Genomic DNA, 25,017 nt, shown 5'->3' with positions numbered 1-25,017 from the left:
GTTTGAGATGTATTGCTTAATGCCTGCTTGTGTAGATTCTTTACTGTGTGAGAACAAGTCTAGAATTGCATAGGTTTGATTGTTTCTTGACCATGAGAGTGGGAGAAACTTGTCTTAGATTAATATGTCTAGAGGTTAGCTCAAAGTTTGCTTGAGATTTGTTGACCAAGTTAGAAAACCACAATGATTAGTCCATCCCATGAATCCATCCTCAGGACCTTCTTCGTTTATTGAAATCTTAGTCTTAATCCTGTTGCTTGCTTGTTGTTTGATTGGATTTAGCATTACTCTATTTTTATTGCATTGCTCTGTTTCTGCATCTAGTCTAGCTCGACCACCCACTCGACCTACACTCGGTCGAGTGCTGCTCGAGTTCATCCCCAGAACTCTGTGTCTATGATTTGTGTTTGTCTTGTTTCATTCCTGTTTCATTCCAGTTGCATACATTTAGTTTTCAGTTCATTAATTATCTTGCATTAGTTCATTAGTAGTAGTCTCTGTTTCTGTTCTTGCTTTATCACTGTTTCAATCATTCAGTTTCATCTGCATCTAGTTGTTAGCTCTTGTAGTTTATTTTCTGCATTTTACATTTTCTTCCTAGGATTGTTAGTGACAAACAATCTTTACATTTGTCTTAACTTGGATTCATATGCATATCTTAATTGTTCACAAACACTCATTTAGGATTGATACCTCTTGTACTGCAATAGCATAAGGGGAATTGAAACACCCATCCATCATTCCATTCATATCTCACCATTGCATACATCATCATTCACACCACAATATAAATCTTGTTTCAATTTGGCGCCGTTGCCCATTTGAGTGTGTTTTTGTGACATTTAGGATCCATATTAGTCTAAGATTAAGTTCTTTTATACGCTTGTGAGGTTGCTGTACTCGAATCTTCTGTTTCTGGGTTGAAGTTCCATTTCAGGTACCACTCGACCAGTCACTCGACCACCACACGACCAAGTCGTGATCGAGCACCTGCTCGAGCCAGAAGCCGGATCTCTATAACCATCATTTTCCAGTCGACTTGACCTCCTACTTGAGCCTGTGCTCAGTCGCTTGCCTAGCAAAAATCGTTTGTGTCTGTTAATGCACACAAGGTCTAAAGGAAAGGAAAATCTTCTTAGGCCTATTGACAACATCAACAACAAGACCAAGAGTTTAGGAGCTAAGCAAAGGAGAGTTGTTCAGCAACAACAAGAGGTTATAGTAGCTATGGATCAACAGGATCAGGTTCAGAGACCAAGGAACATTGGTGCTGGAGATGCACCCAACACTCACAACCAAAGAGCTGGCATTGTGCCACCAACTGTTGCCAACAACAACTTTGAGATCAAGAGTGGATTGATCTCAATGATTCAGGCCAATAAATTCCATGGATTGCCTATGGAGGATCCACTAGATCATCTTGATGAGTTTGACAGAATCTGTGGTCTTACCAAGATCAATGGAGTAAGTGAAGATGGTTTCAAGCTGAGGTTGTTCCCTTTCTCACTTGGGGACAAGGCTCATTTATGGGAAAAGACTCTCCCTACTGGTGCAATCACTACTTGGGATGCATGCAAGAAGGCTTTCTTGGCCAAGTTTTTCTCCAATGCTAGGACAGCAAGACTAAGGAATGAGATCTCTGGATTTGCTCAAAGGAGTAATGAAAGCTTTTGTGAAGCTTGGGAGAGGTTCAAAGGGTACCAAACTCAGTGTCCTCATCATGGTTTCAGTGTGGAGTCTTTGTTGAGCACATTGTATAGAGGAGTGCTTCCCAAGTTCAGAATGCTTCTTGATACAGCCTCCAATGGAAACTTCCTCAATAAGAATGTGGAAGAAGGCTGGGAGTTAGTAGAGAACCTTGCACAGTCTGATGGGAACTACAATGAAGACTATGACAGAACCATAAGGTCATCATCAACTGATCAAGAAGACAAGTACAAGAAGGATCTGAAAATGGTGAATGAAAAGCTTGATAGGATCTTGCTCAGTCAGCAAAAGTCTATTCACTTTGTTAGTGAAGAGGAGCCTCCAGTTCAAGAGGGAGAGAATGAGTTTGCTGAGTTATGCTATATGCAAAACCAAGGAGGTTTCAAGGGTTATAACCAAGGAGGGTTTAGGAACAATAATCTGTCCTATAGGAGCACAAATGTGGCCAACCCACAAGATCAAGTCTACCCTCCTCAACAGCCTCAACAGCACCAAAACTATGTCCCCAAACAACAGCAACAGGTGTTCCAGCCCCAGTTGTGTCCCCCACCAGGGTTTCAGACTAACCAAGGCCAGGAACAAGACTTTAGAGCCATGGTACAACAACTGTTGATTGGTCAAGCACAAGGGAAGATTGAGGACACCAATAAATTTGCTGAGCTGAACAGGAGGATAACAGATCTTTACAGTGACCTAAATAGAAAGTTTGACACACTTACTTCAAGGATTACAACACTAGAGGGTCAACAAACTTCTGCCTCTAAGCAAGAGTACAACAAAGGCAAAGCTATTATGCAATCTTTAGAAAGTGCTCATGCCATTAATTTGCGCAGTGGAAGAGTTTTACAAGACAAAAAGGGAACTTTACCAACCACTGAGGACAGTGTGGAACAAGATGGGGAGGGTTTTCAACAAGAAGGAGCTCAGGATAAAACTAGTGTTCAGATCGACCGTCCACTCGAGCAGGCACTCGACCGTGTGCATGATCGAGTGCCTGATCGAGCAGCTGCTCAGGAAACATCTAAGCCAGCTACCTCCAAGGAAAAGGAAGCTAGGTCAATTCCCCCTCCTTACAAGCCTCCATTTCCCTTCCCAGGAAGGTTTAAGAAGCAAATGGTCGACAAGTATAAAGCATTGTTTGACAAACAAGTTAGAGAGATTGAGCTTAGGATGCCCTTGATTGATGCTTTTGTGATGATTCCTCCTTACCAGAAGTTCTTGAAAGATGCTGTGATGGAAAGAATCAAGGAAGTTCAGGGGATGGTGCATCTTAACCATGAGTGTAGTGCCATAATCCAAAAGCAAGTTAACCCTCAAAAGTTGAGAGATCCAGGCTCCTTCACTATACCTTGCTCAATAGGACCTTTGACTTTCAACAGATGCCTTTGTGATTTGGGAGCCTCAGTGAGCCTCATGCCTTTGACAGTTGCAAGGCGCCTTGGATTTACAAGGTATAAACCATGCAATATATCTTTGATCTTAGCTGATAGATCAATAAGACTACCACATGGTGTTTTGGAAGATCTACCTGTTAGAATTGGAGCAGTAGAAGTCCCAACAGATTTTGTAGTCTTGGAAATGGATGAAGAGCCAAAAGATCCTTTGATTTTGGGAAGACCTTTCCTTGCTACAGTAGGAGCAATAATAGATGTGAGAGAAGGGAAGATTGATCTCAACTTGGGAGATGACCTCAAAATGACATTTGATATTGTGGAGGCTATGAAGAAACCAACAATTGGGGGACAAGTCTTTTGGACTGAAGAGCTGGATAAGCTGACAGGAGAACTAGTGGAAGAACTAGCAGAACAAGATCATCTTAGGACTGCCTTGACCAAAAGTGGAGAGGAAGGGTTCATCTATAAAGAGACCAAGGCCTATGAAGAGATATTTGATTCATGTAAAGAATCAGGCCATCCAGAGATTTTCGAGGGATTACCAACATTGAGGGAGGCAGTTTGGTCAGTTCAAGTAGCAAATACGGACAGCTCGACTGCCCACTCGACCACGCACTCGACCGAGTGCAGGAACCACTCGACCGATTGCACTGCTGAATCCTCTAGAGATGACTGGTCTGAGTTGAAAGCACCAAAAGTAGAGCTAAAACCTCTTCCATCTGGGCTAAGGTACGTTTTTCTTGGTAAGAACTCTACTTATCCAGTAATAGTTAATGCTAAATTGAATGAGAATGAACTTGACTTGCTAGTTGTTGAATTGAGGAAGTATAGAAAAGCCATTGGTTATACTTTAGATGACATTCAAGGACTTTCACCTAGCCTATGCATGCATAGAATTCACCTTGAAAATGAATCTTATTCTAGCATTGAACCCCAAAGAAGGTTAAACCCCAACTTAAAGGAAGTAGTCAAAAAGGAGATCCTTAAGTTGCTTGATGCTGGTGTAATCTATCCTATTTCTGATAGTACTTGGGTTTCACCAGTCCATTGTGTCCCTAAAAAAGGAGGAATCACTGTAATAAAGAATGATCAAGATGAGTTAATTCCAACTAGAACCATAACAGGTCATAGGATGTGCATTGACTATAGGAAACTAAATTCAGCAACTAGGAAAGATCATTTTCCTCTTCCTTTCATTGATCAAATGTTGGAAAGATTAGCCAATCACACTCATTACTGTTTCTTGGATGGATACTCTGGATTTTTCCAAATTCCTATTCATCCTAATGATCAAGAGAAGACAACATTCACATGTCCATATGGTACCTTTGCATATAGGAGGATGCCATTTGGATTATGTAATGCTCCAGCTACCTTTCAAAGGTGCATGATGTCAATCTTCTCTGATCTCATTGAGGATGTGGTTGAAGTTTTTATGGATGACTTCTCTGTCTATGGAGATTCTTTCCCTTCTTGTCTTGCTAATCTATGCAGGGTCTTAAAGAGATGTGAGGAGACAAACCTGGTTTTGAATTGGGAAAAATGTCACTTCATGGTTGAAGAAGGGATAGTCCTTGGTCATAAGATTTCAGAGAAGGGAATTGAAGTTGACAAGGCAAAGATTGAAGTTATGGTTCAACTTCAACCACCAAAAACAGTCAAGGACATAAGAAGCTTCCTTGCCAATGCTGGGTTCTATAGGAGGTTCATCAAGGACTTCTCAAAGATAGCTAGGCCATTGACAAGGTTGCTTTGTAAGGAGACTGAGTTTAATTTTGATGAAGATTGCTTGAAAGCATTCAAGGAGATCAAGGCTGCTTTGATTTCAGCCCCAATAGTCCAAGCACCAAACTGGGATCTTCCATTTGAGATCATGTGTGATGCTTCAAACTTTGCAGTAGGAGCAGTTCTAGGACAGAAAAAAGATAAGAAGCTGCATGTGATTCACTATGCAAGTAGAACCTTGGATGAAACTCAAGGAAGATACTCAACAACAGAAAATGAACTCCTAGCAGTGGTATTTGCTTTTGAAAAATTCAGAAGCTACTTGGTAGGATCCAAGGTGATTGTGTACACTGATCATGCTGCCTTGAGGCACATCTACTCAAAGAAAGACACCAAACCAAGGCTGTTGAGGTAGATTTTGCTTCTCCAAGAATTTGACATGGAAATAGTTGATAAGAAAGAGATAGAGAATGGAGTAGCTGATCATTTATCAAGGATGAGGATAGAGGAGGAGATTCCAATTGATGACTCAATGCCTGAGGAGAAACTGATGCTACTTGGAACAACCCGGCAGCCAGCTCGACCACCAACTCGAGCAGGCACTCGACCGTGTGAGTTTGGTGACCCGATCGAGCAGGAGCAGATGGAGGAGTGGTTGGCACTTGAGAGTGAGGATCTACCTTGGTATGCTGATATAGTCAACTACAAGGTGTGTGAGGAAATCCCAGTGGACATGGACCATTACAAAAAGAAGAAACTCCTCAAGGACATAAATGGATACTATTGGGATGAACCTTATCTCTACAAAAAGGGGTCAGATGGGTTGTTTAGAAGATGCATAGCAGAAAGTGAAGTAGAAAGAGTGTTGGGACATTGTCATGGTTCTGCTTATGGAGGACATTTTGCAACTTTCAAGACAGCCCAGAAAGTCTTACAAGCTGGCCTATGGTGGCCTACTTTATTCAAGGATACTCACAAGTTCATTACAAAGTGTGATGCTTGCCAAAGAATGGGGAACATCACAAGGAGGAATGAGATGCCACAGAATCCAATCCTTGAAGTTGAGATATTTGATGTGTGGGGAATTGATTTCATAGGACCTTTTAACCCTCCTTCAAATGGGAATGTCTACATACTTGTGGCAGTGGACTATGTCTCAAAGTGGGTAGAAGCCATTGCTAGCCCCACTAATGACCACAAGGTAGTCCTTAAGCTCTTCAAATCAATAATCTTCCCAAGGTATGGAATTCCAAGGGCTGTGATAAGTGATGGAGGAACACACTTCATCAACAAAATCTTTGAAGGAATGCTAAAGAAGTATGGAGTTAAGCACAAAGTGTCTACAGCTTATCATCCCCAAACTAGTGGGCAAGTTGAAGTTTCCAATAAGAAGATCAAGGCCATTCTGTCAAGAATAGTGGGAGCAACAAGAAAGGATTGGTCTACTAAACTTGATGAAACACTTTGGGCATATAGGACAGCTTTCAAAACACCAATAGGAAGAACCCCATTCCAGCTTGTGTATGGCAAGTCTTGCCACCTCCCAGTTGAAGTTGAGTACAAGGCTCTCTGGGCAATAAAACTCTTAAACTTGGATCTAGAAACAGCACAAGCCAAGAGAAGCCTTGATCTGCATGAGCTTGAGGAAATCATATTGGAAGCTTATGAAAATTCCAAAATCTACAAGGAGAGAACAAAAGCCTTTCATGATAAAAAGATTCTTATCAAGGACCTAAAGGCTGAAGACCAGGCTTTGCTCTACAATTCAAGAGTCAAGTTATTCCCTGGGAAGCTAAAAAGTAGATGGGGAGGCCCTTTTGAAGTCAAGGATATCCTACCTTATGGAGCTGTAACACTTCTCAACAAGGATGGGAGTGAATTTACAGTCAATGGTCAGAGAGTTAAGAAGTATTTAGGGGAGAAGGAAACTCATGAGAAGTGCACAATGCTTCTCAAGGATGCTCCTCAATCATGAAAAGGCATCAAAGTCAAGCTTAGTGACTTTAAACAAGCTCACTAGGGAGGAAATCCCTAAGGTATCTCTGTACATATTGCCTTGGAATTTTAGTATTTTGATTTTTGCTTTCGTATTTTCATGGTTAGGCAAGCTAGGGAGTCTGAATAGAACAGGAAGGGACAGCTAACGGAGACTCGCGGTCCAGCTCGACCCCCCCACTCGGACATGCACTCGACCGAGTCACGGTCGATTGGCATTGTCGAGCTGCCCCAATCACCTTCCTCCAGTCACCAGCAGGATCCCAGCTACACCTTTGATAGTATGCAGGAGGATGTGGACAGCTTCTTCTCCAATCCTTGAGGTAACATTATCACCTTACCATTGTATATACCATAGCATTTCATATGTTGTGTTTTGTTTTAAGTCTTGAATCCTCAAGCAAATTTCTTTCACACAAGGGACTGTGTGATTTAAGTTTGGGGGAGGGTTTGAGATAGCATTTGATGTTGTGTTTTGTTTTGTTATTTCAAATTTTTATCATCATCATGTTAGCACTTGCATAATCATCTAAGGCATAGAAAAACCCTAAAAATTTGAAAATTTTTGCAAAAATCTTTATAAAAAAAGAGTGTTCATGTAGTTTGCACTGCACATTAGGATCTCGTTTAGCATGTTTCATGTAGGATTGTATAGTATTTGCATTAGGGATCTATGATGAGTATTCCCTTGTTAACTTGTTTATTCACTAGACTAGGATCAATGCCCAAGTTAATAGTACTTTGATGCTAGTTGAGTGGTTAGAAGCATAAGATTGAACCAAGCCTTGAATTCCTGAATTGCATTTGGTCTAAATTGAAGCATGCTGTGATTTGATGCCATTTCCTATCTATAAGAACCTAATATTGACTGTTAATTATCAATGTATGCATTGCTTTAAACTCATGGATACCATATACTTATTTGGATCATCTTACTCCTTTTGCCACTCTTGTTGATCCAAGTAGCTGATTTCACTTTTAGATCAGTTTCCCTACCCCTAACCAAACCTTCTTTCAAGCCATGTTTATTCTTGTGTGTGTGAGGCCTATTTTTGGGATTGAGCTTGGTAGAAAGTGTTAGGTACAAATCAGTGAAGGTTGTGATATGCTTGTCTAAAGTCTTTAAGTATAGCTCATTCAAATTGCATCATAGTACTAGTAACTTGGACATTGATTCTAGATAGTCTATTTGCAAGCTTTAGGAGCTGAGATCCCACTTTCAAACCTCACCTACCATCTTTTGTCTTGATTATTTGCTTGAGGGCAAGCAAAGACTAAGTTTGGGGGTGTTGATGTTCATATATTTTACCTTGTTTTCCCTTAGTTTATTCACAACTTTTGCATCTTTTACTATCCATTTAGGCCATTATTGTGTAGCTTTAGGACTAATCATGCATTAGAGTATAGTTGCATTGCATTTGCATCTTTTCATGCATAAACAGGTGATTTTGGAGCTTAAGGAGCATGGAAGCAATCCTGAGGAGAAGTGAAGCAATCTTGAAGGGAAAGCAAGAGAGTTAAGGCTGAAGAACCAAGGTCCAGAGTCCAACTCGACCAAGCACTCGACCGAGTGGGTAGATGGACTCGACCGAGTGGGTAGATGGACTCGACCGAGTGGAGTGTGCACGAGAGAAGCCAGCTCGACCATGGACTCGACCGAGCACTGGTCGAGTTGACCGAGCTGTTGACTACTTTGACTTTTTCTATTTTTAGGGCTTCCACCTCCTCACCTATATAGGGCCTTGTACCTGCAGCCACCAAAGTGTGCAACTTTTTAGATATTCCCTAAACCTAGTTTTTACTTTTTTTAGTTTTATTCCTTTTGCATTTTTATTTTTTAAGATCTTGTACTTCCTTAAAAAAGAAGACTAGATTCTTATATTTTGTTGGTTCTATAACTTTCAAGATATTGAGAATTTGAGTTTCATCCTTTCATCAATATTAAAGATCTTTGTTTAATCTTTCTAATAATGCAAGTTTCAATATTTTCTGGGTTTTTGACTTTGATCATCATGTATTGTTGTGAGTAGTTTCCTTAGGATCTTGAGGATGGGTTAGGATGGATTGATCTTGTGGTTTGTGTGACTTGGTCAAGCTTGATTGTTGTAGATCTCTTCTAGGGTAGATGATCTTAATGCTGATTCTATATCTGAGAGGGTAGAGTCTGATTTCAAGCTCCTTAGCATCACACCAATGTTTAGGAAGCATAGATAAGGCTAGATCTAGAGCTTACCATTAGGCTTGCTAAGAGATTAGAGGTCTTGATTGGTTTGAGATGTATTGCTTAATGCCTGCTTGTGTAGATTCTTTACTGTGTGAGAACAAGTCTAGAATTGCATAGGTTTGATTGTTTCTTGACCATGAGAGTGGGAGAAACTTGTCTTAGATTAATATGTCTAGAGGTTAGCTCAAAGTTTGCTTGAGATTTGTTGACCAAGTTAGATAACCACAATGATTAGTCCATCCCATGAATCCATCCTCAGGACCTTCTTTGTTTATTGAAATCTTAGTCTTAATCCTGTTGCTTGCTTGTTGTTTGATTGGATTTAGCATTACTCTGTTTTTATTGCATTGCTCTGTTTCTGCATCTAGTCTAGCTCGACCACCCACTCGACCTACACTCGGTCGAGTGCTGCTCGAGTTCATCCCCAGAACTCTGTGTCTATGATTTGTGTTTGTCTTGTTTCATTCCTGTTTCATTCCAGTTGCATACATTTAGTTTTCAGTTCATTAATTATCTTGCATTAGTTCATTAGTAGTAGTCTCTGTTTCTGTTCTTGCTTTATCACTGTTTCAATCATTCAGTTTCATCTGCATCTAGTTGTTAGCTCTTGTAGTTTATTTTCTGCATTTTACATTTTCTTCCTAGGATTGTTAGTGACAAACAATCTTTACATTTGTCTTAACTTAGGTTCATATGCATATCTTAATTGTTCACAAACACTCATTTAGGATTGATACCTCTTGTACTGCAATAGCATAAGGGGAATTGAAACACCCATCCATCATTCCATTCATATCTCACCATTGCATACATCATCATTCACACCACAATATAAATCTTGTTTCAGTGTGATGCTAAGATGCTTGAGATCAGATCCTACCCTCTCGGTTATAGGACCAGCATTAAGAACATCTAGCCTAGAAGAGATCTACAACAATCAAGCGTGGCCAAATCAAACAATCCTCAAACACAACCCAGCCTAACCCATCCTCAAGATCCTAAGCAACTACTCACAAGAACACATGATGAATGATGTTCATATATTTTACCTTGTTTTCCCTTAGTTTATTCACAACTTTTGCATCTTTTGCTATCCATTTAGGCCATTATTGTGTAGCTTTTGGACTAATCATGCATTAGAGTATAGTTGCATTGCATTTGCATCTTTCATGCATAAACAGGTGATTTTGGAGCTCAAGGAGCATGGAAGCAATGCTGAGGAGAAGTGAAGCAATCCTGAGGAGAAAACAAGAGAGTTAAGGCTGAAGAATCAAGGTCCAGAGTCCAACTCGACCGCACACTCGACCAGACACTCGACCGTGTGCTGAGAAGGACTCGACCGAGTGGAGAATGCACGAGAGAAGCCAGCTCGACCAGCCACTCGACCGAGCACTGGTCGAGTTGACCGAGCCGTTGACTTCTTTGACTTTTTGTATTTTTAGGGCTTCCACCTCATCTCCTATATAAAGCCCTTGTACCTGCAGCCACCAAGGAGTCCAGCTTTTTAGAGAGTCTAAAACCTAATTTTTACCTTTTTTAGATTTATTCCTTTTGCACTTTCTTTTATTTTTAGATTTTGTACTTGTTTAAGAAAAAAAGACTAGATTCTTGTATTTTGTTGGTTTCATAACTTTCAAGATATTAAGATTTCGAGTTTCATTTCTTCATCAATATTGTAGATCTCTGTTTTATCTTTCTAATAATGCAAGTTTCAATATTTTCTGGGTTTTTGACTTATTTCTCCATGTGTTCTTGTGAGTAGTTTGCTTAGGACCTTGAGGATGGGTTAGGCTGGATTGATCTTGTGGTTTATTTGATTTGGTCAAGCTTGATTGTTGTAGATCTCTTCTAGGCTAGATGTTCTTAATGCTGATCCTATATCTGAGAAGGTAGGGTTTCATTTTAAGCATCTTAGCATCACACCAATGTTCAAGGAGCATAGAGAAGGCTAGATCTAGAGCTTACCATTAGGCTTGCTAAGAGATTAGAGGTCTTGTTTGGTTTGAGATGTATTGCTTAATGCCTGCTTGTGTAGATTCTTTACTTTGTGAGAACAAGTCTAGAAATGCATAGGTTTGATTGTTTCTTGCCATGAGAGTGGATTAAACATGTCTTAGAATAGTATGTCTAGAGATTAGCTAAAAGTTTGCTTGAGATTTGTTGACCAAGTTAGATAACCACAATGATTAGTTCAGCCCATGAATCCCTCCTCAAGGCCTTCTTTGTTTATAAATATCTTAGTCTAAATATCATTGCTTGCTTGTTGTTTGATTCGTTTTTGCATTGCTCTGTTTTTATTGTGTTGCTCTATTTTCACGTTTAGTCTAGCTCGACCCTGTGCTCGACCTACACTCGGTCGAGTGCTGCTCGAGTTCGTCCCCAGAACTTGTGTTTATGATTTGTTATTGTCCTGTTTAATTCCTGTTTTATTTCTGTTGCATCCATTTAGCTTTCTGTTCATTACTTGTCTTGCATTAGTTCTTCATCAACATAGTTTCTATTTCTGTTCTTGCTATTATAATCATTCTGTTTCATTTGCATTTAGTTCTTAGTTCTTGTTGTTTGCTTACTGCACTTTGCATTTTCATTATAGGATTGTTAGTGACAAACATCCTTTACATCTGGCTTGACTTAGACTCATATGCACATATTGATTGTTCACAAACACTCAAATTGGATTGACACCTCTTATACTACAATTGCATAAGGGGAATTGAAACACCCTGACATCCATTCATTCATAAGTCATCATTACATTCATCATTCACCACACCACAGAAAAAGTCAGTTTCAATTTGGCGCCGTTGCCCATTTGAGTGTTTATTTGTGACAATTAGGGTCATTATTAGTCTAAGATTAAGTTCTATTGCTACCTTGATCACTACTAATCTCGATTCTTCTTCTGCTTGTTTGTGTTGAGTTTCAGGTACCAACTCGACCATCAACTCGAGCTAGCACTCGACCGAGTGCTGATCGAGTACCTGATCGAGTCACAACCCGAATACATTTGTCTTCTCATCTCAGTCAGCCAGGCCTTCAACTCAAGCCTGTGCTCGACCGAGTACCTGTTCGAGTCAGTAATGATGTACCACAACAGTATGTTCAATTACATACCCATGCAACATCAACCAGTATACCAGGCTGACTTGTATCCCTCTCCATGGTTCCAGACCTCACAGGCTCAAGAACCTGACTTAAGAGCTATGCTGCAACAAAAGTTGCTTGGGCAAGCCACTAAGCAGATTGAGGAAGCAAGGCAGTTTGCTGAGCTGCACCAAACGTTGAATTCTTATTCTACTGGACTGAACAACCAGTTGGAGAGACTGAGCTCTACAATCACGAACATGGAGAGTTGCATGGCTTCTACTTCCTCTCCTACACCAAACCAACTTCAACACCCAAGGGAATGCACTGCTAAGGCCATTCATCTCAATGAGGCAGTTGTCACTGAGGATAGTGAAGTTAAAACTGGGGAGGATTGGTCATTTCTTGAAGCTCAAAGTGAAGATTGTGCAAAACAAGCTGAAGTTGACAAAGAACTCGACCCCCCACTCGAACACACACACGATCGAGTGACTGATCGAGTTTCCAGTCGAGTTGATGTCCCAGAAGCTGTTAAGCCTGCTAAGTACATTCCTCCTGCTTATAAACCACCTCTACCATTCCCAGGACGTTTCAAAGCACAAAAGCTGAAAGAACTCAGAGAAATTATTGAAAAAAGGGAAAAGTTGGCTTTGCAACAAGAAAAGGAGTTAGCTTTACAACAAGGGGAAGTCATTGAGAAGGAAAAAGTCATGGCTTTGAAGGAAGAGGTTGTGAGTGAAAAGAAGGAAGTGAGGGTCATTCGATAGGAGGTTGTCATTGAAGAGAAGGAAGAGGAGAGAGGACCAGCTTTGGAACAATATGCCCAATATCCTCTCTACAAAGACATGTTACTTGACATATCCAAGCAGAAAACTCAGAATCAAAACAGGAGAGATCAAGAAGAGATTGGGACAGCTATTGTACCAACAAAACTTGAAGATCCAGGTCCATTCAATCTACCTTGCTCCATCAGCTACCTTCATTTCAACAAATGCTTGTGTGATCTTGGAGCATTTGTTAGTGTCATGCCCTACTCTATAGCAGAAAAGCTTGGACACACTGAATTCAAGCCAAGCAATCTCTACATAAGTCTAGCTGATGGTTCACACAAAGATGTAGTTGGTAAATTGGAGAGCCTCCTAGTCAAGATAGGCAAGGCAAGAATTCCCACTGATTTCATCATAATAAAGATGGATAAGGAGGTAGAGGATCCAATCTTGCTTGGGAGACCGTTCCTTGCCACAGCAGGAGCAATCATTGATGTTAAGGAGGGACTGATAAGGTTGAACATATCTGAAGGTTTGACCATGAACTTTGATATTACAAATCCATCTAACCTACCAACCACTGGAGGTCAACCATTTAAGATTGAAGATAAGGCTGATTTTGGGGTTTTGAGAGAAGAAGAGACTTCAACAGCTAAGGTCACATCTCATGAGGAATCAATTCAACATCTTAAGGGTTCAGTTCAAGAGCTGACTGATCTGGTGAAGGATCTTCAAGTTCAGCTCAACAAGAGGTCTTTGAAGAAGGCAAGACCAAGACTCAAGTTTAAGAAGAAGCAAAGCTCAAATGTTAAGGAGGTAGTGATCAAGAAACAGCACCAAGGTTATCAAATAGAACCAGGGGGGATTTCATCACCTCCTTGGAATCCAAACCAAGCCTGAACAGGCATCAAAAGTCAAGCTTAGTGACTCTAAACAAGCTCACTAGGGCGGAAGTCCCTAAGGTATCCATGTACATATTGTTTAAGGTTTTTGGTATTTTGATTTTTGTTTTGGTATTTTCATGATCAGGGAAGCAAGGGAGGCCAGATAGAAGAGGAAAAGAAGACTCGGCAGCCAGCTCGACCCCCCCACTCGACCAGGCACTCGACCGAGTACCAGTCGATGGCCATAATCGAGTTGCCCCAATCTCCAACTCCAAGTCATCAACAAGACCCCAATTACACCTTTGACAGCATGCAAGAGGATGTGGACAATTTCTTCTCCAATCCTTGAGGTACCACTATAACCTTCCCTTGTAAATACCATTGCATTTCATGTAGTGTTTTGTGTTTGATCTTGAATCCTCTTACAAATTTCTTTCACACAGGGACTGTGTGATTTAAGTTTGGGGGAGGGTTTGAGATAGTATTTGATGTTGCGTTTTGTTTTCTTATTTCAAATTTTTATCATCATCATGTTAATACTTGCATAGCATCTAAGGCATAGAAAAACCCTAAAAATTTGAAAATTTTTGCAAAATTCTTTATAAAAAAAAGAGTGTTCATGTAGTTTGCATTGCATATTAGGATCTTGTTTATCATGTTTCATGTAGGATTGTATAGTATTTGCATTAGGGATCTATGATGAGTATTCCCTTGAGCAACAAGCTATCCATGAGCAAAGACCAAGGCACATTGGTGCAGGAGATGCACCCAATACCCACAACCAAAGGGCTGGAATTGTGCCACCTTCAGTAGCCAACAATAACTTTGAGATCAAGAGTGGATTGATCTCAATGATACAAGCAAACAAGTTTCATGGTTGCCAATGGAGGATCCACTAGATCACCTTGATGAGTTTGACAGAATATGTGGACTCACTAAGATCAATGGAGTGAGTGAAGATGGATTCAAATTAAGACTCTTCCCATTTTCTCTTGGAGACAAAGCTCACCTTTGGGAGAAGACTCTTCCTACTGGAGCTATCACCACATGGGATGCATGCAAGAAAGCTTTTTTGGCCAAGTTCTTCTCCAATGCAAGGACTGCTAGGCTGAGGAATGAGATTTATGGGTTTGCTCAAAGGAATAATGAGAGCTTTTGTGAAGCTTGGGAGAGGTTTGAAGGATTCCAAACTCAGTGTCCTCACCATGGCTTCAGCAATGAGTCACTTCTAAGCACCTTGTATAGAGGAGTGCTTCCTAAGATAAGAATGCTTCTTGACACAGCCTCTAATGGCAATTTCCTCAACAAGAATGTGGAAGAAGGATGGGAATTAGTTGAGAATCTTGCTCAATCTGATGGCAATTATAATGAGGACTATGATAGGACCATAAGGAGCTCCTCAACTGATCAAGAGGACAAGTATAAGAAGGATTTGAAGATGGTCAATGAGAAGCTTGACAAGATCCTCCTCAGCCAATCCAAGTCCATTCACTTCATTGGTGAAGAGGAAGCTCAAGTTCAAGAGGGGGAGCCTGAATTTGGTGAGTTATGCTACATGCAGAACCAGGGAGGATTCAAAGGCTACAACCAAGGAGGTTTCAAGAACAACAATCTCTCTTATAGGAGCACCAATGTGGCCAACCCTCAAGACCAGGTCTATCCACCTCCTCAACCTCAACAACAACAAAACTACATCCCCAAGCAACAACACCAAGTGTTCCAGCCCCAATTGTGTCCCCCACCAGGGTTTCAGACTAACCAAGGCCAGGAACAAGACTTAAGAGCAATGATGCAACAGTTGTTGATTGGGCAAACACAAGGCAAGATTGAGGAAGCCAAGCAGTTTGCTGAGTTGAATCAAAGGCTCACATCACACTCCAATGATCTGAACATGAAGTTTGACGGTCTCAACTCCAGAATGAAGTATATGGAGAGTAACATTGCCTCTACTTCAGCTCCTAAACCCAACCAACTCCCTGGAAAAGCTGTTCAAAATCCAAGGGAGTTCACTGCAAAAGCCATTCGTATCTCTGATGAGGAAGTCACTGAGGACAGTGAAGTCCAAGTTTGGGGGAATTCATTAGTTACTGAAGCCCCAAGTGACGTTTGTGCAAAGCAACTGGAGTCCGTTATTGCACTCGACCAAGTACTCGAACAGCCACTCGATCGAGTGCATGCTCGAGTGGTCGATCGAGTTGCAGACTCAGAAGCTGTCAAGCCTGCTAAGTACATTCCTCCTGCTTACAAGCCACCTCTTCCATTCCCAGGACGTTTCAAAGCAAAAAAGATTAAGGAGCTTAGGGAAATCATTGAGAGAAAGGAGATGATGGCTAAGCAACAAGAGGAAGAGAAGGCTTTGAAGGAAGTGGTTGTGATTGAAGAAGCTGTGGTTGAGGAAGTGTTGGCCATACAAGAGATCACCATTGCTTACCAAGAAGAAGAGAGAGGACCTGCCTTGGAACAGTATGATCCATATCCTCTCTACAAAGACTTTTTGCTTGATTTGTCAAAGAAGAAGGCTGAAGCTCAAGATGAGAAGGATCTTGAGGACCTTGGAGGAGTTATCATTCCAATCAAGCTTAAAGATCCAGGTCCATTCTATCTGCCTTGCACACTTAGCTATCTTCACTACAACCAATGCCTTTGTGACTTGGGAGCTTCAACATGTGTGATGCCATACTCCATAGCACAAAAGCTTGGGAGAACTGATTTCAAGTCCACCAACCTTCATATATGTTTAGCTGATGGGTCAAACAAAGAAATAGTTGGAAGGTTGGAGAATGTCCCAGTCAAGATAGGGAAGGCAAGGGTTCACACTGATTTTGTGGTGTTGGAGATGGACAAGGAACCTGAAGATCCAATCATTCTTGGAAGGCCATTCCTAGCCACTGTTGGAGCAGTTATTGATGTCAAAGAGGGTCTTGTGACCTTGAACATTGCTGAAGATATAGCCATGAAGTTTAACATCTATAACCCAACCAACCTTCCTACCATTGATGATCAACCTTTTACTATCAAGGACAAAGGAGGTCAAGAAGGTTCAAGTGGTGAAGCAACTCCAAAGGCTAAGCTCTCCTTTCAAGATGATTCTGTGGAAAAGCTTAAGAGGTCAGTTCAAGAGTTGACTAGTATGGTTGAGGATCTTCAAGTTAAGCTGAACAAGAGGTCCTTAAGGAAGGCAAGACCAAGGCTCAAAATCAAGAAGAAACATGGTTTGTGTGTTAAGGGTGAGGTGATCAAGGATCAACTTCACAGTGATCAAGAGGTTCCAGGGAGGATTTCATCACCTCCTTGGTATCTAAACCAAGTCTAAAAAGGACACCAAAGTCAAGCTTAGTGACTTTAAACAAGCTCACTAGGGAGGAAGTCCCTAAGGTATCCTTTGTAAATATGGTTTATTTTCCTTGTAGTTTTGATGTGTTTTCTTTTTTGTTTGTGTTGGACAGGCCTTTAGGTGAGAATGTAGTTGGGTAAGGAGAGGTTTAGACTTGGAGAAGGAGACTCGCAAGCCCACTCGACCAACCCACGAGAGGTACTCGACCGAGCTGGAAAGGAATTGAGGCCCATTTGATCTTCAAATCATTAGAACGATCGAGTGGAGCGAAGAACAAGAAGAAAAATTTTGAAATTTCAAAATTTGGTCAAGGTGCTCGACCGTGTACAGTCGAGTGTGGGCTCGAGTGGCAGCAAAAAGCAGGTCAAAGATTCCCATTTCAAATTTGAATGGTATGGACGCTCCACCCTTGTCTCTTTGTCCCCTTAGCTTCTTTATATAGACTTTGCACGAAATTATACCTCTCACATTCTCTCATTTGCTCAAAACCATTGAATTCAAGTTTTAAAGTCTCTCTCTTAGCTTATCTTTTGCTCAAGCTTAGTTCTTTCAAGTTTTTGGTTCACTAACCTATTAACTTTGAGCTTTGAGTCTATTCCCTTCAGTTCTATTTGAAATATGTCTTCAAGAATCACTAGGAAGTCTCAACAAACCGCTGCAACCTCCATGGAACGTGATGATGCTAGCCTTGAATCAAGAGGAGAAGCTGGAAGGGCCACTCGACGCCCCACTCGATCATGCACTCGACCGAGTGGTGGTTCGAGCAGCCGGTCGAGCCAGATGCCGCGTCCAAGGAGAGAGAGAGTTGAGGAAGATCCTGAGAGGACTGAGAGTGAAGAGGAAAGGGAGTCAACTCTCAATGAGTTCATGAGGAGACACAAGGCCAAAGGGAAGAGGCCAGCAGTTGAGGTTGAACAAGAGGAGAGTGAGAATGAGAGTGAGGAAGAAAGTGAAAAAGAAGAGATAGAGGATGATGGAGAAGCTGAGTCCTGTGGGTTGTCAAAGAGACAACTCTATGATGCTTTCATGAGAATGGAGTTCTTAGGGACAAGATATCCACACAAGGAAACCATGGAGAAGCTAGCCATTGGTGAAGATGTGGAGTACCTCTTTGAGAAGAGCAACCTAACCAAGTTTATGGGGCTTTACATGGAGGGCTACAAAGAAGAGAGTTGTGAGTTTCTGGCCACAGTCAAGCTGCATACATATGCAAGGAAGGATGCTGAGTTTGGAGCTGGCCACATTGATTTCACAATCAAGGGGAAAAGGTATGAACTCTCAATGAAGAAGATAGCCAATGTGTTTGGTTTTGAGGTTGGGAGCAATAGGAGTTTGATGATTCCAAGAGAAGAGCTCTATGCTGTGTGGGAAACCATTGGGGACAACAAATACTACTCATCCTCCAATTCCAAGAGTTCAAGGATAAGGAGCCCAGTCCTAAGGTACTTCCACAAAGCTCTTGCCAACACATTCTTTGCTAGGAAGGAAACTGGGAATATTAATGAGGGGGAGCTAAAGATGATTGATTTGGCTCTTAATGGAGTCATCTTTCAAGCAAGGAATGGCACCATCATTCTTGGGAGCACTGTGGAGACTGACCTAGCAATGGTGCTCATTGATCACATGGTTTACTTGAGAAGTTGGGTAGGCAAGTTGGAGAATAAAGGATCAAGAGGAGCACTAACCATTGGAAGCATCATTACTCCAATCCTTCAAGCTGCTAAGGTTCCACTTAGAGGAGAAAGGGTTTCACCAAGATGGATTGACTCTAGCTACCTCACTTCTACTCTCATCCTAGCCAAGGAGCTGCATCAAGGGAATCACATTTTCAACTTTGAACTTCCAACACTTGGGAAAAAGCAACTGATTTTGCCTAACCAAGAGCTCGCCACCATTCAAGAAGGAGCCAACATTGATTTTTGGCCAGCTGAGGAGCATTTGTTTGATGGGATAGTTCAACTTAGAGTTGATGAAGCTGGAGATGTGCAAATGGCTGATGGGGAGGAGCAATTTTACTTTGAGGATTATGAGCTCAACCCAAGAGATAGTAGAGGAGTGAGGGAGGCTACCAAGAGATTAACCCTTCTGTAAAAATGGAACAAATGGCATGGGAAGAGGTCCATCAAGGGATTAAAGAAGGAGATTGTTGAGTTGAAGAGTGGGAATTCTTCACCTACACCATCAAGCCCTTTGAGGAGGAGTAGCTCAACTAGAGCACTTTCTAGAGTTGCGAACACTGTGGAACCAGCTAGGGCTTCAATGTATGAGCCAAATCAGAGGAAGAGGAGCTCAAGTACCCGAGAACAACCCTTTTCAAGGAACTCGACCGGGTCACTCGAGCACCCACTCGACCGAGCACCCCCAATGCACTCGGTCGAGTTCCAGCCCAGATCACCCTATGGTTTCCCACCTCCAGCTGCTTATCCAGGATATCAAGGTTACCCTCCCATCCCACCCCAATACTTCATGGATCCAGCACTCTACCAGCAGTTCTACCAGCAGCAAGGTCAACATTTTGACAATCGTGGTCCAGCTCGACCCCCCCACTCGAGCACGTACTCGACCGAGTCCCGGTCGATCCCCATCGTCGAGCTGCCCCAATCTCCACCTCCAAGTCACCAACAAGACCCCAACTACTCCTATGACAGCACGCAGATGGATGTGGACAACTACTTCCACAATCCCTAAGGTACCACTATCACCTTCCCTTGTAGATATCATTGCATTTGACATTGTGTTTTGTTTTTTTTTGTTTTTCATCTTGAATCCTCAATCAAATTTCTTTCACACAGGGACTCTGTGATTTAAGTTTGGGGGAGGGTTTGAGATAGCATTTGATCTGTTGGAAAAAGCAACTGATTTTGCCTAACCAAGAGCTCGCCACCATTCAAGAAGGAGCCAACATTGATTTTTGGCCAGCTGAGGAGCATTTGTTTGATGGGATAGTTCAACTTAGAGTTGATGAAGCTGGAGATGTGCAAATGGCTGATGGGGAGGAGCAATTTTACTTTGAAGATTATGAGCTCAACCCAAGAGATAGTAGAGGAGTGAGGGAGGCTACCAAGAGATTAACCCTTCTGCAAAAATGGAACAAATGGCATGGGAAGAGGTTTGATAAGCTGAAGAAGAAGGTGACCAACATGAACTACACAAGGCATTATTCTTGTCAGTTCAAACCTAACACTTTCTACCAAGCTCAATCCCAAAATAGGTCTTACACACTCAAGAATAAACATGGCTTGAAAGAAGGGTTGGTTAAGGGTATTGGAAACTGATTTTAATGATTCAATCAGCTACTTGGATCAACAAGAGTGGTAAAAAGGAGAAAGATGATCCAAATATGTATATGGTATCCATGAGTTTAAAGCAATGCACAAACTGATAATTACAAGTCAATATTAGGTTCATATAAATAGGAAATGGCATCAAATCACAACATGCTTCAATTTAGACAAAATGCAATGCAGAAATTCAAGGCTTGGTTCAATCTTATGCTTCTAACTACTCAACTAGCATCAAAGTACTATTAACTTGGGCATTGATCCCAGTTTAGTGAATTAAACAAGCTAACAAGGCAAAACTCATCATAGATCCCTAATGCAAATAATTAACAGTCCTACATGAAACATGCTAAACAAGATGCTATTATACACTGCAAACTACATGAACACTCTTTTTATAAAGATTTTTGCAAAAATTTTCAAATTTTTAGGGGTTTTCTATGCCTTAGATGCAAATACTAACATGATGATGCTAAAAATTTGAAATAATAAAACAGAACACAACATCAAATGCTATCTCAAACCCTCCCCCAAACTTAAATCACACAGTCCTCTGTGTGAAAGAAATTTGTTAGAGGATTCAAGACTAAAAACAAAACACAACATCAAATGCAATGATATTTACAAGGTAGGTGATAGTGGTACCTCATGGATTCTGGAAGAAGCTGTCGACATCCTAATTCATGCTCTCATAAGTGTAGTTAAGGTCTGGTTGGTGACTTTGAGGGGGAGATGGAGGCAACTCGACGATAGGAATCGACTGGCACTCGGTCGAGTGCATGGTCGAGTGGGGGGGGGTCGAGCTGGGCTGCGAGTGCCAAAACTCTGACCTTGCTGCTGGTAGAACTGGTGCAAGAGTGCTGGATCCATGAAGTACTGGGATGGGAAGGGAGGGTAACCTGGATAGTTTGGATAAGCAGCTGGAGCTGGGAAGCTATAAGGTGTTCTGGGCTGGAACTCGGTCGAGTGCATTTGGGGTGCTCGGTCGAGTGGGTGCTCGAGTTACCCGGTCGAGGGCCTTGAAAATTGTTGTTCTCGGCTACTTGAACTCCTCTTCCTCTGAATTGGCTCTTACATGGAGGCTCTAGCTGGTTCCACAGGGTTTTCAACTCTAGAAAGTTCTCTAGTTGAGCTACTCCTCCTCAAAGGGCTAGATGGTGTTGGTGAAGAATTTCCACTTTTCAACTCAGCAATCTCCTTCTTTAGGCTCTTGATGGACTTAGCCATATTGCCCACCTTCTTCTTTAGCTTATCAAACTTCTTCCCATGCCACTTGTACCACCTTTGTAGGAGTGTCAACCTCTTGCTAGTCACCCTCAATCCTCTACTATCTCTTGGGTTGGGCTCATAATCCTCAAAGTAAAACTGCTCCTCCCCATCAGCCATTTGCACATCTCCGGCTTCATCAACTCTAACTTGAACTATCCCATCAAACAAGAACTCATCAGCTGGCCAAAAGTCAATGTTTGCTCCTTCTTGAATGGTGGTGAGCTCTTTGTTATGTAAGATCAACTGTTTTTTCCCAACTGTTGGAAGCTCAAAGTTGAAAATGTGATTTCCTTGATGCAATTCCTTGGCCAATATGAGAGTAGAGGTGAGGTAGCTTGAGTCAATCCATCTGGGCAAAACTTTCTCTCCTCTAAGTGGGACCTTGGCAGCTTGTAGTATTGGAGTGATGATGCCTCCAATGGCTAAGGCTCCTCTTGACCCTTTGTTTTGTAGCTTGCCTACCCAACTTCTCAAATATATCATGTGGTCAATGAGCACCATTGCAAGGTCACCCTCAATGAGCATCTCTTGCCTTAAGGATGATTCCATTGAGATCCATATCAATCATCTTGAGCTCACCCTCATTGAGATTTCCAGTTTCCTTCCTAGCAAAGAAGGTGTTTGCTAAGGCCTTGTGGAAGTACCTTAGGACTGGGCTTCTTATCTTTGAACTCTTGGTCTTGGAGGATGAGTAAGTGATGTTGTCTCTAATGGTTTCCCAAACAGCAAAGAGCTCTTCTCTTGGTATCATTATGCTCCTATTACTCCCAACTACAAAGCCAAAGATATTGGCTATCTTCTTCATTGGAAGCTCATACTTCTTCCCCTTGATAGTAAAGGCAATATGACCAGCTCCCAACTCATCATCCTTCCTTGCATATGTGTGCAGCTTGACTGTGGCTAGAAACTCACAACTTTCTTCCTTGTAACCCTCCATGCAAAGCCCCATGAACTTGGTTAAGTTGCTCTTTTCAAAAAGATACTCCACATCTTCATCAATGGCTAGCTTCTCCATTGTTTCCTTGTGTGGATATCTAGTCCCCAAGAACTCCATTCTCATGAAGGCTTCATAAAGTTGCCTCTTTGTCAAACCACAAGATTCTGCTTCTCCATCATTGTAATGCCCCCGATCCGTCCTATGACCACGCAGGCCACGGACAGCCACGGAACGCCACTATGGGAACTGCACCGAGGTGGTCCAGTCGAGGGACGGAAGCTGCAGACTTCCCGACCGGTCCTCCCTAGCACAATTCTGCCCACGACCGAGACTGCTTAGGCTTTGCAACCCTCGCGGCCTGGCGCGTTGTGTTGGCCCGGACAAGGCTGGAACCAAACAAAACCACACAACTTAAATAAAACAACTTCGATACTTTCATTACTTAACGAAAAAGTTCACAAAACATTCATAACGTTTTTGGTACCAGGCCTAGAGCCAAAAAAGCGATAACTTAGATTACAACAACAAAACACCTTGCAAAGGCAATACAAACTACACCGGCTGGCCTAACGTCATGCGCTCCCTTCTAAGGCTTTTTCCCACTAAGGTTACCTGCAAAACAAAAATATGGAGTCTTGAGTGCTAAACACTCAGTCAGTTCGGAAACCTAACAAGAAACCAAACCCTACCCCAACCCCAGCAAGCAACACACAACATGCAAGTTAACTAACAACAACTACATGCAGCACTCAAATGCAACAAGTATACTATCAAAGTATACGCATGCGGAATCTAACAACTCTTCTTCGTCTTCAAGGCCCTTCACTCCTTCACTCCACCATTTCATCGCTTCCTCACTTCATCACTGCATCGCCTCCTCGCTTCGTTACTTCCCCCCATTCTCGTGAACACCTATACTCACAGCCACAAAGGCACGCGAGCATAGAACATCACATGCGAGTCCCTCTCAAAAGGCGCACTCGAATACATCGTCGTGTATACTTGGCCTTAGGCTGCAATCCCGTCTCTCCGAGTCTTCGTAATCAGCCCCGATTACGGCCTTGGGGAAGTCTTCTCCTGCACAACCTCACACACAACCAAACAAACCTGCAAAGCCCACAAGCTACATGCAAGCTACAACAACTACATGCAATGCACACAAGCAAACATGCGACCACAAACAAGCAACATGCAAGGCACACAAGCCACATGCAACCACAAACAAGCAACAAAGAGACTAGAAATAAATCTAGAGACTAAGTGCTAAACACAACCTCACACCAACATGCAAACAAGCAATAAACGAAACTTAACTTCCTAGAACTCAATCTAGAAAGAAAGAAACGAGTCTACACTACAACCCACGAAAACGCCTAGATTTATCACCTAAAATCCTAAGCAACTCACTTCTCATAAACGCTTCAGTCTATCCCGCAAAGACTTTAAAGAAAAACACCCCAAAACCCAACCTATCATGTGCCATATCACACGCTTCGAAACTCACCTGGCTTGGCTGAGAAGAACGAAATCTAATCGGACTTCTAGCAAGGACTAAACGCGAACAGCTCCTACGGCGGCACTTTGGCTAACAACTCGCGGAGGGGAACTTCTAAGGGAAGAACTCTCTCTCTCTCGCTCTCGCTTCAACTCTCACTCTCTAACTCTTTCTCTTTTTCTCTAAGGGAAAGAAAGGACCGAAAATGGCTTCTAAGGCTCCTATTTATAGTGGTTTGGTGCGAGTTTTGGCTGAGACAAGTGGCTGGACAAATGGCGATCTTAGAAGCTTCTCCTTAGTGCATGCGATTTCACACTTGTGCGATTTTAACCTTAACACTTGGCCACTAAATTCCCACTAACTTGCCTTCATTTGTTTACTCGCCCACTAACACCACTAACATCTCCTTGAATTGTTTAATTGCCCACTAACGCCACTAACCCTCCTTGATTAGTTTAATAGCCCACTAACTCCACTAACTTCTTCTTAATTTAAATAATCTTAGTGGAAATTCCACTTAGATTAAAATAATTAACTTCTCTTAGTAGACTTCTTTCCATCCTTAGTTTACGTCTGTTCGCATCCTTAATCGCTCGGGTTTCGTCTGATACGCCCGTCTGTGCTCGTACGTCCGGTACGGTACATGGTACATGGTACATGGTACCATCGGCCATCTCCTTATCCGTCCAGAAAGTCTCGGACTTTCCTTCAACAATCTTTTTGCTCTCCTTGCTGGCTTCCTTTCTTGGTCTTTTGGCCTTGAGTTTTTATTTTTAAATTTTACCCCTTGGCGAGGGTCATTACATTCTCCCCCCCTTATAGGAATTCGTCCCCGAATTCCCCTTGAACTCCTCTGATCCTTCTTCTAATGCATCTTGCTTCAGTTCTCTTCTTCTCCTTCGCGCGTTTGATCTTGGCCAA

At 42.0% G+C, this 25,017-nt stretch overlaps 2 non-coding genes across 2 annotated transcripts; both read right to left on the bottom strand.

Annotated features, from left to right (window-relative positions):
- Window positions 1–1,620: 1,620 nt before the first annotated feature.
- Window positions 1,621–1,727, bottom strand: LOC147950099 (small nucleolar RNA R71). Its single transcript, XR_015565728.1, has one exon. It is a non-coding gene; the product is annotated as a small nucleolar RNA R71 (small nucleolar RNA).
- A 13,158-nt stretch (window positions 1,728–14,885) lies between these two features.
- Window positions 14,886–14,992, bottom strand: LOC147950098 (small nucleolar RNA R71). Its single transcript, XR_015565286.1, has one exon. It is a non-coding gene; the product is annotated as a small nucleolar RNA R71 (small nucleolar RNA).
- Between the last annotated feature and the right edge of the window lie 10,025 nt (window positions 14,993–25,017).

Source organism: Camelina sativa, chromosome 1 (genome assembly GCF_030686135.1).
Source record: "Camelina sativa cultivar CO46 ecotype springtype chromosome 1, ASM3068613v1".
Taxonomy (NCBI): Eukaryota; Viridiplantae; Streptophyta; class Magnoliopsida; order Brassicales; family Brassicaceae; genus Camelina; species Camelina sativa.
The sequence above is the reverse complement of the archived record's forward strand: the minus strand, read 5'-3'. Positions and strand labels throughout refer to the sequence as shown.